We start from the raw sequence: 14,690 nt of genomic DNA on the forward strand, positions 1-14,690 counted from the left end.
CAAACAACACAAAAAAATAAACTTCACAGAACTCCCCATCGGTCCCTGGTCCTGACATCGGTCCCCAGAGATTTTCCAGTAAGTACCAATACAATTGCCAAATACACCTGAATGTAATACAAAAACTGAGCTATGTAGTGCCAGGTCCATTAAAACAGAATAGCATCTAATACTGACCTTACAACACTCCACATCTCGGTTTTACAACAAAGAATCTCCTAGATATAAAATCAGGATCTACTATAAAACCTGCTGTCTCATCCAAACACCTAGTCATTCACTGCCCACATCAGGACAACACAGTGAAACACCACACCTTAGACAAAACCACACTTGTTAATGTGTAGGATGACATCCAACATTAAGCCTCTCACAGGCCTATGATCAAGATTACTACATTTCCACTTGTATGTTGGTGATGCACAAATATACACAAAGGGGACATCCTATGACAATGCCATGTTTAAAGACGTTAAGCTCTTCAGTGCAAGCATTCTCCTGCCAATGTTTGTTTATGGAGATTTATGTTCTTCATTTTATACATATGCTAGCAAAGGGTATGACTGAAACATCTATACTCAATAATTAGGAAGGGCTCTACAGAATGTTGGTCATATAATGTACCTTGGAGCATCAGAACAGCAACATCATCAAAGACTGGATGACAGTGAACCTACTATAACTCAACCCAGAACTGATGGTGCTAGAATCCAGATTTCATCTGTCGAGGATTACATCCCAACAAGCAGCAGAACTCTGCACCACCATAGTAATGTATACAACAAAATGAAAAGTTATTTTAAGTGGCACACTTGCCTGCATTACAGATTATTCCCACTGAGCCCCAGTTTAAAACATGGACTGTTGATATGTTATAGGGATTGATTTGGAAACAGCTGGAGTGGACCTCTGAGGAAGCAGAGCAAAAAGAGTGCCACTCTTATTGATTACCATCTATGACCAATTGGTCACTTGGAACCTCCTTGCTGCTGTGCCTTCAGCATCTGCTGTAGTTAGACCCCTGTAACAAAAGGCATTTGAAACCTGTTTTTGAAAAACATTAAAATTAAGACATAAAGTATGCACACCATGGTTGTATATGTCTTGAGAAAAGGGATATCTTAAATGCGATAAGTAGATAGATTTGTTTCCAAGAAATGCAGGGTGGATGACTCAAAATCCTGTGGGCAGGAGAGGAAATCAGTAGGAACAATAAACAATTCAAAGACTGAATCGTGTAAACTGCAAGGAGGGTTCTGAGAACAATGTTATGGATCAAGAAGAGGGACTGATGGAAACTAAGAAAACAAAATCTAATATTGCGCTTGATACTGTACCAGATTACATTCAAGTGAAGTGTATATGAAGATGTTTTAAAAAAAATAAACCTGGTTTAATATGAAGGAATCCAGAGTTGGCTGTGATGACAAAAAAATTAATAATGGTTCAGAAAGACAGTGGAAATGAGCAGGGAACTTAACTGGGCTATGATGTCAACAGTGATGGACAAGGAGAAGAGATGCTGAGATCCTGTCTCCACTATACATGCTATAGCCTTGTGTGTCTGTGTGTTCTTGAGCAATCATGTGTACTTTTGTGCGTATGTATTTGAGCATGGATGTGTTTGTATTTGTGTGAGAGCATGGATGTGTACATATGTGTGTGTGAGAGCATGGATGTGTACTTGTGTGTGTGAGCATGGATGTGTACTTTTGTGTGTGTGTGTGTGTGTTTGAGCATGGATGTGTACATATGTGTGTGTGAGCATGGGTGTGTACTTGTGTGTGTGCATGAACATTGATGTGTATGTGTATGTGTGTTTGAGCATGGATGTGTACGTATGTGTGTGTGATCATGGATGTGTACTTGTGTGTGTGTGAGCATGTATGTGTACTTGTCTGTGTGAGCATATATGTGTACTTGTCTGTGTGTGTGAGAATGCATGTGTCCTAGTGTGTGAGCACTGATGTGTACTTGTGTGTGTGTGAACATGGATGTGTACATTGCACCTCTTATGACCCTGAACAATGGACATGGCCATAAACATTAGACCATATGTTAAATTAAGAAAGAAAAAAACAACCTTGACAAATATTGACATGCAATTGAAAGCATTAGAATTTATTTTCCGTATATAGTCCATCATGTTTGATATTTCTAGAAAAAAAACCCTCTAAGCATGTCTGGTAGCTACTAGGTTTCCAAGCTGAACTTGCCAGTGAAAAGCCATTTTTTATTTTATAATAATTCCACAAGTAGTACCTACCTATGCATGACTGCATTCATGATTCTTGTAATCAGTCTAAAAGGCGTATATTGGGTGCTAGCATTTCATTATTAAGTCATTCATCGTCAATATGCAGTTACCTGTGGTATATGATGGCGCTATATAAATTATGATAAATGCCTCAACTTGGACCCATTTGCATGATGGAAATGCAGCATGGCAGCGCTATAAAAACTGGAACAGTTTTGCAACTTATTTTTCATACATGAGTTGAAACAAAATTGTCAAATGACAACAGCCTTTTAGAGCACTAATCTTTGATGTTACAGGTGTTGCACTGATTCTTTAGGCACAAATTATTTTTCTACATACAATCTCTACATATAATCTCCCTAAACCTACTGCAAAATTTAGAAAATCAAACAAAATCCTTATACCTTATACCTAACTATGTAACATAACAAATATTTACTCATTATACTCATCATGTTTTGAAAGCTGAACGGAAAATCGCTGCAGTTACAATGCAAATAACCCAGCATAATTATAATAAAAAAAAAAACAAAAAAAAAAAAAACAGGGAAAATAATTTGGCAATTGAAAAAAAAAGTGAAAAAAAATATTGTGAGGGCCAAATGCGATATCAATTACGGGATCAAATTCCAGTGAGCTCACCTTTTTTTTTTTTTTTTTTTTAGTGCTTAAACGCTTCTGAGATATTGCCAGTCTGATAGAACAACGCATTAGGGAGATTATCCCTAACAAGCTGCCAGTGCTCGAGAGCAGCAGATGGGAAAAGGTGTGGAGCAGAGGTGAAAGTGTCGGTGCAAATTTAAACTTCCTCTGGAGTCTGCTGATGAACTGTAATCGTAAGTCTTTAGCAGTCCTCAGTGGATGTTAATTGTGCGTGAGTTAATGAGGAATGCCACCTTCTGGCTAACATTTTTGGAAGTGCCAGCTGCTTGTTCCTTATGACAGATTCATTGAGAAATTTAATTGTGAGCTCTTTGGAAGAGACCGTTCTTCACCTCCAGACAATGCTTTGTGTGCTGAGATTAAAAACATCCTATGGTTTTCTGCTACTCCTTCTACGGTTGAGCGTTCATCAGTAAAACATCATTCATTACATAAAGTTTTCCCTCAAGAGAGTCATGCAATGTTTTAATTACTAGAAATAATGACATTAATATATTGTGGAACACTGCAGAGCACGCATCAATTTGAAGGAAAAAGAGAGGTAGGCAGCAACATTCTTGGTGAAGGGCATCTGAATAAATGCCCCATAAGTGACACTGACTTCCACAAGCCTTGCCACAGACACTGGTGTCCGGGTACGGACTCTTTGCCTACCCCTCATGATCCAGAGGTGAACGTGAGCACTATTCACGAACAATACATAACCATATACATTGGAGACTAGGGAAATCTGGTAGGTGGTGTATTAAAGAAAGGCCCGGCAAATATCTTGGTTTAAAATGCTCTTACATTTACGGTGTAAAACAATAGAAATCAACTTGGTGCTCCTCCTCCCAAAGTTTATAAAAGAGATGCATTTTTAAAAGGATCAACAGATAAAGCTGGTTAGAATAGTTAACTTTATTCTAGGAAGAGAAATTGGTATACAAAATACATAAATACATAATGGTCATGATGTGGTCAAGAATATTAAGTCCACCATAAAAGACAATTTGCATACTTTATTACAACTTTGAATGTTGCTGGAGTACTTCGAGAAAAGCTCCTCAGCTAATAAAAACATAAAAATAAATAGCGTAGGAATTCCTGTAAAAGGTTGCTAATCAGTATGCACAGACCAGATCATGGAAACATAAGATCCATTTGGCCCATCTAGTTTGCCCATTTAGCCCAGTATAAAAAAACCATAAAGCCAGGCCTAGTGTGACAGATCTGGGGAGGACAGCAGTACTCCTTTACTCAATGGGCCAGTTGGAGAGATCTGATCTCCCTTTTAACTGGTACTTTCCATTATGGAAGTCTTTGTCTCGCTGGCATGCTATATCCTTAAGAAACAGAGCAGTAAGATATGACATCATATCCCAGCGCTCAGTGAAGAGGACAGTGATGCTGCGATAAGGACAGCCTAAATACCCCACAGCACACAAGTCTATTGCCCCTTTGGTGAGCAAAGGTACAATCCTGGAGAGTATACTTGTTGCTGCATTGTATTGTTACATTTCACAGTATTTGAATTTTTTTTAAAGTTGTACCTTGTAAATTTAAATTTACAAAATTAATTCAAATCTGTACACATTTGTTAACATAGAAGCAAAGGTACATTGAAGAAGTAGTGTTATTATTTATTGATTTATAATTATATGGCATCACCACATTCCACAGCGCTGTACAACTGGTAAACAGAAAACATAACAATTTGCTCAGGTGAGTAGGGCCCTGTTCAAACAAGCAGGTAGTGTCCCAATTTACATATATAAAACATATCTATAATGGAGAAACGCTCCACTTGACTTTAGTTTTCATTTCTGAAAATGAAGAGGACGTTCACCTTTCAGCACGACAACGACCCAAAGCACACATCCAAATCCACAAAAGCATGGCTTCACCAGAAGAAGATTAATGTTTTGGAATGGCCGAGCCAGAGCCCAGACCTGAATCCAATTGAACATCTATGGGGTGATCTGAAGAGGGCTGTGCACAGGAGATGTCCTTGCAATCTGACAGATTTGGGGCACTTCTGCAAAGAAGAGTGGGCATATATTGCCACGTCAAGATGTGCCATTCTAATAGACCCCTACCCAAAAAGACTGATTGCTGTAATAAAATCAAAAGGTGCTTCAACAAAGTATTAGTTTAAGGGTGTGCACATTTATGCAACCAGGTTATTGTGAGTTTTTCTGTTTGTTTGTTCCCCCCTCAAATATTTCAGCTTGTTTTGCAATTGAATTGTTCACGTTATAGGTCACATTAAAGGTGGAAAAGGTTCTGATATGAGTTATCTTTGTCTCATTCTTTAACATCACAAGAACCTGGCATTTTAACAGGGGTGTGTAGACTTTTTATATCAACTGTCTAACTGTATACACACACATACACACACACATATACTGTATACTTTATAAACATATATGTAGTGTGCCACTTGCTTGAGAGCCAAAAGGCTACCAGTAGCCCATGAGCTACTTGTTGGAGATCCCTGACCAATATTGTGTTTTTAGAGTCAATACTCCCGTGACTATTTTCTTACATTTCTGCACTTTTTACGGTGTATATATCATAGTTACACATGTAGCTGTTACTGTATGTCGAAGGTGATTGATGCCTGAATAGCTAAAGTAAATTAAAGTAAATTATCATTTCTCTCACCCCTTACTTTGCAGGCTTCAAGCCTGCTGAACACTCCCTGCGGGCTGGAGTAGAAGGTGTTGAAGTTTACCTACGTTCTCGCTTTCCCCTGTCTCAGACGGCGAAGCTGGAAATAGCACAGCCTCTTTACGCTGGGGGCTCAGTTTGTCTGGGGGAATTATAGATATTACACGCTTACAGTGCTGACACCCCCTCGTGCAGGACACAATGTTAGATCTGTCCCGTCACCCCCACTCTGCCCCCAAATATAGTAGAAACATACAGCCTGTTAAGATTTTGTTCATTTACGTAGGTCATAGATACGGTAGGAGAAACTGTAACATGAGAAAATCTAATGAGACACTGGACGGAAGAACTGTATTTTTTTAACCCCTTAAGGACAATGGGCGGCCCCTAAACCCATTGAAAACAATGCAGACATGTACGGGCTTTGTCATTAAGGGGTTAATAAAGGAAAAACTGCTGTTGGAACTTATCCGACTTTAAAATGATTACATATAGATTAAGTGCAACAACCCAACAGTGAGCCAGGTAGTGTCTAGCAGAAAGTGATGAGAGTTGTAATCAGGGGAGGACTGACAACATTCAGCCTGGGGGCAAGTCCAGTTGATGTCCCGTTGATAAAGCAGCCCACATCTGCCAGAGAACACTGACACTCCACACAACACTGGGACGGAGAGGGGGAGGGGAAGGGAGAGAGAAAGAGAGCGAGAGAGAGAGAGAGAGTTGTAAATAAAATACACAAGAGGTCTCCAGTAGTGACCCTAAATCTCCAAATCAGACAGCTCAAGGGGAATTGCCCTTCTGTCCCCTTTGCCAGCTGCTTCGCAAACACAATTGGGGGTCTGTAACTGGGTGCCTAGGTACTTTCCAATGGGAACTGCAGTGATGTACTAAACAACAAAAAATAAGATGAGCAAAATCAAACCAGGCCCCATTTATAGGGTAGTGCAGACGTGGAGGCTACCATCGTTGTCAGTTGTGACATATTTGGGACACTTTACCTTTTTGAACACTACACTAAGCTTATTTTTATGGCAATGCTATTCCTCCATAGACTTTCATTAGTCACAGGGTTTGGCTGGGTGATTAAGACTGAGACATTCTATTGTTTGCAATAGTCAGTAAGATAAGGAGTGAGTTTGTTTGGTAGATTGGGCTAAGATCTAGAATATGTAAAGATGGCTAATATGCAGTGAAAACAACAGAACTGAATTAAATGACATGGCCAGTGAATGGGTCAGGAGTGGGTGAGAGATATTTTTTTCTTTTTCGAAGAGTATGAGTGATTTGCATCTCTCTCTTCTTTGCATTCGTCTATATCTTCCAACAGTTTTCAATTTCCTGAAAACTGACTTGACTTAGGGTTGCTCTCCTGTCATATTGCTTATTTATTATATTTTATATGATTTTATAAACATTTATGTAATATGTAGTAGGCTGGTTGGGCAGGGGGAATGAGCCACTTTGTTTTACTTGCCCATACGCCAAAAAGCGCCAGCCCTCCCATGTCTCTTTCTGTGCAACACATGTAAAAGAAAAAAAAATCAGTGTTATTATCCATAATTTTTCTAGAAAATACTTCAAATGTTGGCTGTAAAATGCTGCTTACTTAACTGTTTATATTATGGTATTCTCCGAATGTATACATGTTGTGCATACTTGCCAAAAGTCCCGATTTTGCTGTGATCTTGATTTTTGAGACACTGTCCTGGGATAATTTTGTCCAGGCAGGTGTCCCGATATATGTGTCTCTCCGCTCTCTTCACTGAGCCGTGGAGACTCAGTTTAGTGTGTGGGAAGGCCACTGCTAGCAGCTCTAATATCATTCTTTTTCTTGTTATTCATCTACTTTCCTTAATATAACCTCTGTAAAGGCAATACAATTCACCACAATGTGTGCCTCAGTATATAATGATAACAGTTATGTTGTACCTCAGTCAATGTCTGCCTCAGTATATAATGATAACAGTTATGCTGTACCCCCGTCAATGTCTGCCTCAGTATATAATGATAACAGTTATGCTGTACCCCCGTCAATGTCTGTGCCAGTATATTATGATAGAAACTATATAGTTTTAAAGTGTGTGTGTGTGTGTGTGTGGGGGGGTGCCACATACAGAATCCGCCCCAGGTGCCAAATACTCTAGGTACGCCCCTGGTGTAAGAGCAGTGTATATGTGTTTATGCATGTTTATGGACAGGTGTGTGTAAAGGCAGGGGTGTGTAAGGGCAGTGTATGTGGGCAGTCGTGTGTAGGGCAGTGTATGTGTATATGTGTGTGTGTAAACGCCCCTGGTGTAAGGACAGTGTATGTATGTATATGTGTGTTTATGGGCAGGTTTGTGTAAAGGCAGTGTATATGGGCAGTCGTTTGAATGGGCAGTGTATGTGTATATGCGTGTTTATGGGCAGGTGTGTGTAAAGGCAGGGGTGTGTAAGGGCAGTGTATGTGGGCAGTCGTGTATAAGGGCAGTGTATGTGTACATGTGTGTTCATGGGCAAGTGTGTGTAAAGGCAGTGTGTAAGGGCAGTGTAACTAAAAAAATTGCTGGGGAACACAATTTTCCATTCTTGCCATGGTCGCAAAAGGAGCTAGCTATGGCTATGAAGCATCCCATTTGGTAAAATAAAATATATTAACACAAGTCGCAGTTTGACGTATTGTATTACAATATTCAAAAAATCGAGGCGGATAGGCCCACTTACAGCATATGTACATGTCTCACAGTGTGAAAAATGTCCTTGTGAGCAGCCAATTATTTAAGTGCAACATGTGTTTATTCTTTAATTTTAGAAACAACAAAATGAGTCAGGGATCGCGTGTTATAAATTGATGCTTGTCAAAAAAAAAAAACATTGACAGTATTCCTTTGGTTAGGATATACAAGTGTCAAAAGGGATTGCTGTGCAAGTTCAGGTAGAGTATCCCTTAAGTGAAAAGCTTAGGGCCAGAAGTCTTTCAGATAAGGAATAATGTTGTATAACTGATCTCTCTTCTCACCTGTGTCCGCTCCACTGTTCAGGCTTCTCCCCGCGGACCTAGGGTGTTTCCTTGCCGTTGTTCAGGATTCCCCAGAGCACTTCTGCTCTGAAACTGTGGGGAGAAGCCTATACAATGGAGCGGGAAACAGGGAGAAGCTGAGAAGGAGGTAGGGGAAGGATCTACTGACTACAGGACAAGTAAAACACCTTTTCCTGCCCCTCTCAGTCATGAGTATCCCTTATCTGAATTTCCTTCATCTGAATAAAAAGTTTCGGATTTTGGCTCATTTCCCATACTTATCCAGAAAGGTGGTCATCATGGGAAATGGTAACTGAGCCTCTTACTAATATAAAAAAAAACAGAAATATGTGAATTTGGTCCATACAAGAGTAACGGAAAAGCAATTTTTAAAGCCTGTCATTCGCCAGACAATCAAGTACACTTACATCAAATTTGAAAGGTTGAGAAGAAACAAGAGCAACATTGCCCTAGCATCAAGTCAATTGTATTTTTGGGTAGAAAAAACATACCACTGCGTGGGCACCAAGATGATGATGCTCTGATTGATGACTCCACTCCAGATGTGAATGAAGGCAACTTTCCAGAATTGCTTCAATCCTGAGCTGCATCTAGAGACAAAATATTACAGAAGCACCTTCGTACTGCATCTTCTCGTGCTACTTATATTTAAAAAACAATGCAAAATTATTTAGTTAAGTCTTGTGGTGAAGAAATTAGTGATATTATTGTAGATAGGATTAAAGAGGTCTGTTGTTTTAGCGTAATCCTTGACAAAACTATAGATATATCACATACAAAACAACTATGTCTCAACATTATGCCGCGAATGCTTCATTGTTATGCCACAATGCATTTGAGCTTCAGCTTTCTGGGACATCTGATCTTCAGTCATCTTGTCAAATGGACTATATTGTTATCATTATATTAGAACATGACAATGGGGAATCTTCAAACAAGACAATTTCACTTTATTGTGGTTGTAATTTGACTTTCAGTGCCAACTAAATGTTGCTACCAGACTTATCTTCATCACTCTACTAACACCTCTTCCCTGTATTTTTCACTGATCGCCCATATGGTTTGCCCAATCAATGAGGATACGGAATGACAGCACAACACACAGCAATTTGATCAAGCAAAACTTTAATATAGAACTCTTACTACAGCAGATAGAAAATAGCTGTGTGTGCAAACTTGTATGTATGTATGTATATGTGTGTGTGTGTAAAACGAGTTAAGTAATCAATCAATATCAAAGCAATGAATGTGATAGTGTCAAATGTCAATACAGTAATACATCACCAAGTAGTTATCACTCCTCTAGCTGATTAACTCACAACTCAGCAGAGACTGCCCTTCATTATTTAATGCCAGAGGAGCTCCCTGTCGGCGACCACAAAGAATGTACACAAATATTGACCAAAAAGGACACAGGAACGGGCGAATATTCTAGGAATACGAAGGGTTTTAGTTTTCCACAAAGATGAACACAAAGACTTGGCCGGCGTCCAAGTCTACTAATAACTATGTATGTTATCTGTGGTTGGCAAAAGAGGATCCCTGGAGCCAACCATGTATCTCATAGATGGTGGCACCGTAGGACCCCTACCAGAGATGATCATGGAAAATTAATTTCTGCAGTGCAGAGACTGCCGATCAACTATTAAGTTGCTACTATAAGTTGCTATCATTAGCTACATTATGTTGGATGGTATGTGGATTGCTCTACATTGAGCATGTTGGCCCTGGATTGTTCTTCATACATTTGTCCTAATGTACATAATCACATGAACATAGGGAGTTTTGTATTGAAGAGTAATTCTGTTAACAATGGTAACAGTGCTTTAATCGCCATGACAACAAGTAGATTGATTCTGCTGATTGTATACTTTTCTCCCCCCTATTTTTCTTAATCCTCTTAATGTTATGAGGTATGTTGTCCAAGAGCATACTATGTGTTAAATGTTATATGTTTTTCAAGAATATCTAAATGTCTATGTGACCAAAGAGAAAATCACAACTTCTGTGAGAGATAAAGAAAAGATTTAGAGTAGAAATAATGAGTTGTAAAAAAGGGAGTGAAACCTAGGAGGAGAACATGATGAGAAAGAGGATAGAAGGGGAGGAATGGGGAGGTAATAAGTATTGAAAAAGATGAGAGATATGAAAAAGGGGAGACATAGGGTGAATGGGTAGAGATAAGGAGGAGGAAACATAAAGAAAGAGGAGAGATGAGGAGAAAAGAGGGAGATAATGAGAAAAGGGAGATTTAACAAGAAAGGGATCTGGTAATGAAAAAGGGGAGAGATGAGATAAAGAGAAAGGGAAAGGGAAAGAGAAAAGGGAGAGATAATGTTGGAGAGATAACATGAAACAGGAGATATGAGATAAAGAAAAATGGAAACATGATGAGAAAGGGGAAATTAGAGAAAAGTGGTAGAGATAAAAGGAGAAAAGGTAGGGAGAAAAGAGAGAGATAAATAGAAATGGGAAGGGAAATAAAGATAAACATAGGGGGAGGGGTAGGGAGAAAAAGGGTGAGCTAAACAGGGGGAAATAAAGAAAAATGATTGCAAAGATAAATAAAAAGAAAGGGGAGAGGTAAAGAGGACAAGGAGTAGAGACAATGAGAAGAATGATCAAAAGAGAAAGGGTTGAGGTAGAGAGAAATGAAGAGAAACAAGAGATAAAGAAAAGGAAAAGAAAAAAGAAAGAGTGGGAGCGATACAGAGAAAGGGGAGAGATAAGAAATGGAAAGATTAAAGCGAAAGGAGAGAGATAAAGGGAGAGATAAAGGGGATAATTTGAAAGGGGAGAGATAATGAGATAGGGGAGAAATTATGAGAAATGGGGAGAAATAAAGATAAATGGTTGGGATATAAAGAGAAATAAAAAGAAAGGGGATAGATAAAGAGGACACGGAGGAAAGACAATGAGAAGAATGGGAAAAGGAGTAGTAGGGAGAAATAAAGAGATAGAAGAGAGATGAAGAAAAAGGGGAGAGATGTTTATGTGTGAATGTGCTTGTGTATGGGCGAGCGTGTTTGTTTATGGGCAGGCATTTGTAAGGGTAGAGTATATGTGTGTATTCTGACACTTTATCCATTGCTGTTACTGTTTCAAGTCTAAAGGTTATAGAATGAATAAAAGATATGTGTAAGCCAAACTGAGAGGAGACCTGACTGAGAGGAGACCACTGTGGTTGCAATCTGGGTGCTGGGTAAATCCTGTGGATGCAGTCTGGGAGTTGGGCAAGTCCTATGTGTGCCTTCTGGCAGTTGGGCAAGTCCTATGTGTGCAATCTGGGAACCAGGGCAGGCCTTTGGGGTTTGCGACTTTTGATCTTTGACTGTAATTTAGGGATTTCATACATTATTTATTTGATCTGTAACTTCACTGCTCGGTTTGCTTGTGATTTGTCTGTTGATCTATACCTGCAAGGCTGGAGTTATGTGTTATTCAGTTGCTCAATACCTGCAATGCTGTGTTTCCATGTGGTGTTTATTTGATCTATACCTGAACTACATGGGGGAGGAAATTAGATTTTTTTTTTTGTTTGCTTTAGTCATTTCCATTGGGAATTATATCTATTGGCTATCTCAGACCTTTAAACTCACTATTTCCCCTGCATGTAAAATGATAATCAGTTAAAGAACATACAGCTGTAAGTAGGTTGTGCAGCTCATGAGAAAAGAGTGGGCACACTGTACGAGATACGATTTACCAGTTACCGGAGAGAGATCAAAGATGCTCACACTTTTGAGGAAAGCGTTCTGCATGTAGTATGTGCAGTATGCGCCGTCTGATTTTTGGCACCTTGGGTAAATTATCACTTTGACAGAAATGCAATTATGATTAGGTCGGGAAGCGAAAAGACACATTAAGGCCTGGTGTTCAGTTAAAGAGATAACCAATGTGCTTCACGTGCATATGGCATATCTTGTACAGTACTGAGGCTCTCCAATGCGAGAGCGTCCTACATTGAGTACGTCTAGGATAGAAGAGCTTGTTGACCCTTATCTTTCATTGCCAAGAAGAAATAAATGGTAGATGTTTTACCTCTAATGCAGGAAATACAGGTTTCAACATATTGCATTATTGACCCCAGAACAGGCCAGTTAAATGTCACTTAGTCTCACAGATTGGAAATCAATGCTATTTAGCATCAATGGCCCCAACAAATTAGAGTCTCCTTAATCCTTAAGGGGTTGTGTGGAATAAATAAGAAAAGTAAAAATTAAATTTGCAAGGTACATATATAAGGTACATATAAATTAAATTAAATTAAGAAGCTTGTGATGTGAGGTTCAAGGTTTAGTGAACTGTTTTTTTTTAAGACAGACTGTAGACACAAGGCATTAGTAATTACCAAAACCCAAAATGTATAAGGGATGTTCCTTGCTGCAGAGACGGCAAAGGGCAAAGGATAATTATGACTTTCTGTGATTGAGCAGCACATGCTATTGATCAGGAAAATCAACAAAATAAATACTGTATAAGTAAAATCCCATCATGAACAAGTTAATAGTGGATATGATGTTTTGTGAAGCAAGGTGTATTTACTTTACAAAGCATTAGTCTATTCCCTTGTTGTGCTCTGCAGGTGTAATGGCATGTTATTCAAATTTATCCCAACAAAACAAGAGTAAACGAGAAGGAAAGAACTTCTACTTTTCTTTGGAGAGGAGGTGTCTTTATAATGCTAGCCAAAAGCCTGGGGACAGCCAATATACATTTTTATTTATGTTGAGCTCATTACTATTTTGTTTTTTACTTGTTCATCCTTTACATGTTTTCATTTATACGATATGCTGTAGTTGTTACTTCCCATCAAATGAAAGCAGTAAATAATGTTGTATATAGTTTGCCATGAATGTAAGTTTGTTGAGTTTCTTTGTCTGTAACAACAGTGCCACATTCATAATTGTGCAAACTTTTTATGCCAGCCACCTCCTTGTAGAAACTAAGCGTACTTCCGGACTCTTTCATTGCACTGTTTATTATGCATTCATACCACTTGAAAACCGAGTCCATAGACCCTTTGTGTTACAATACTCATTTTCATTGCCGAGCTTGTAAATAAATGTCCTGACGTAGACAATAATGTTTTTATGAGTCTCTAAATTATGGACTCAAATCAGCCTTTTGTAGTAGACTAATAGCCAACGCGTGCCTCATGATGAACTTTTGTAGCCCAGGACAAGTGAAAAAAGCAGTCGTGAACAAAGAGATTGCGTACACAGTAAAGACTTTGTATTCCTCCAGGGCCAGAAGAATCTATCTATTGAAGGTCACTCGTGCCAGTGAGACTTCATATTGCCCTGGTGAACTTGCCTGAAGAAGATGATAATGTTTCTCTCGTGTTCTAGCCCACCTACACAGGAGTTGCCTCCCTCCACACAAACCTCTTCTTCTCTAGAATCTATAAGGTTTCCCGTAGTTTGAAGATGCTGCTACATACCACAGTGTAATGTAAGCCACATCAGTCTTCACTAGCCAATGGTCCTTCAAGCAGCAGTTCTGCAGACACATATGTTTTTGTTTCCTTTAATTAAAACTAGCCTTTTTGTGATGCGTCCATCAAAATGTCTTGTGTCTAATTTTTTTGTGCTGGTCTGTTTTACAGATGAGTGGAGTTGGAGAATAATTAGAATGATACACATATCAGAGCAAATGTCATCATTATATCCAAATATGCGTTTAGAGGAGCTTAGTGAGAGTACTGTGTCCTTTATATGTGAAGATAAAGATATATTTCCACTTAAGCATAGCGTGCTGTATTCAGTAATGTAGGTAAAGACTGGTTTTATTTCATTTTGTTCCAATAAACCTCTTTATTGCCCATTGTTGCGAGTCACAACGTGGATTCGGAAAAAAGCGTTTGAACTTGGTTAGAGAGTTGATTGAAAGACAGAATACAGATTGCCGCTGTTAATGGAACATTATCCAGTTGGACAGAATGTTTGAGAAGAGTACCCCCAAATGCTTATCCTTATTCCCATTCTTTTTAACTTACCAGTCATTTTATCAATGATCATCTATTGTCATTATCATCATACATTTTGTCTATGTTCAGTCAACATTAATTTCCTCTTAAATGGGTTGGTACATTTA

Source organism: Spea bombifrons, chromosome 2 (assembly GCF_027358695.1).
Source record: "Spea bombifrons isolate aSpeBom1 chromosome 2, aSpeBom1.2.pri, whole genome shotgun sequence".
NCBI classification, from domain to species: Eukaryota; Metazoa; Chordata; class Amphibia; order Anura; family Pelobatidae; genus Spea; species Spea bombifrons.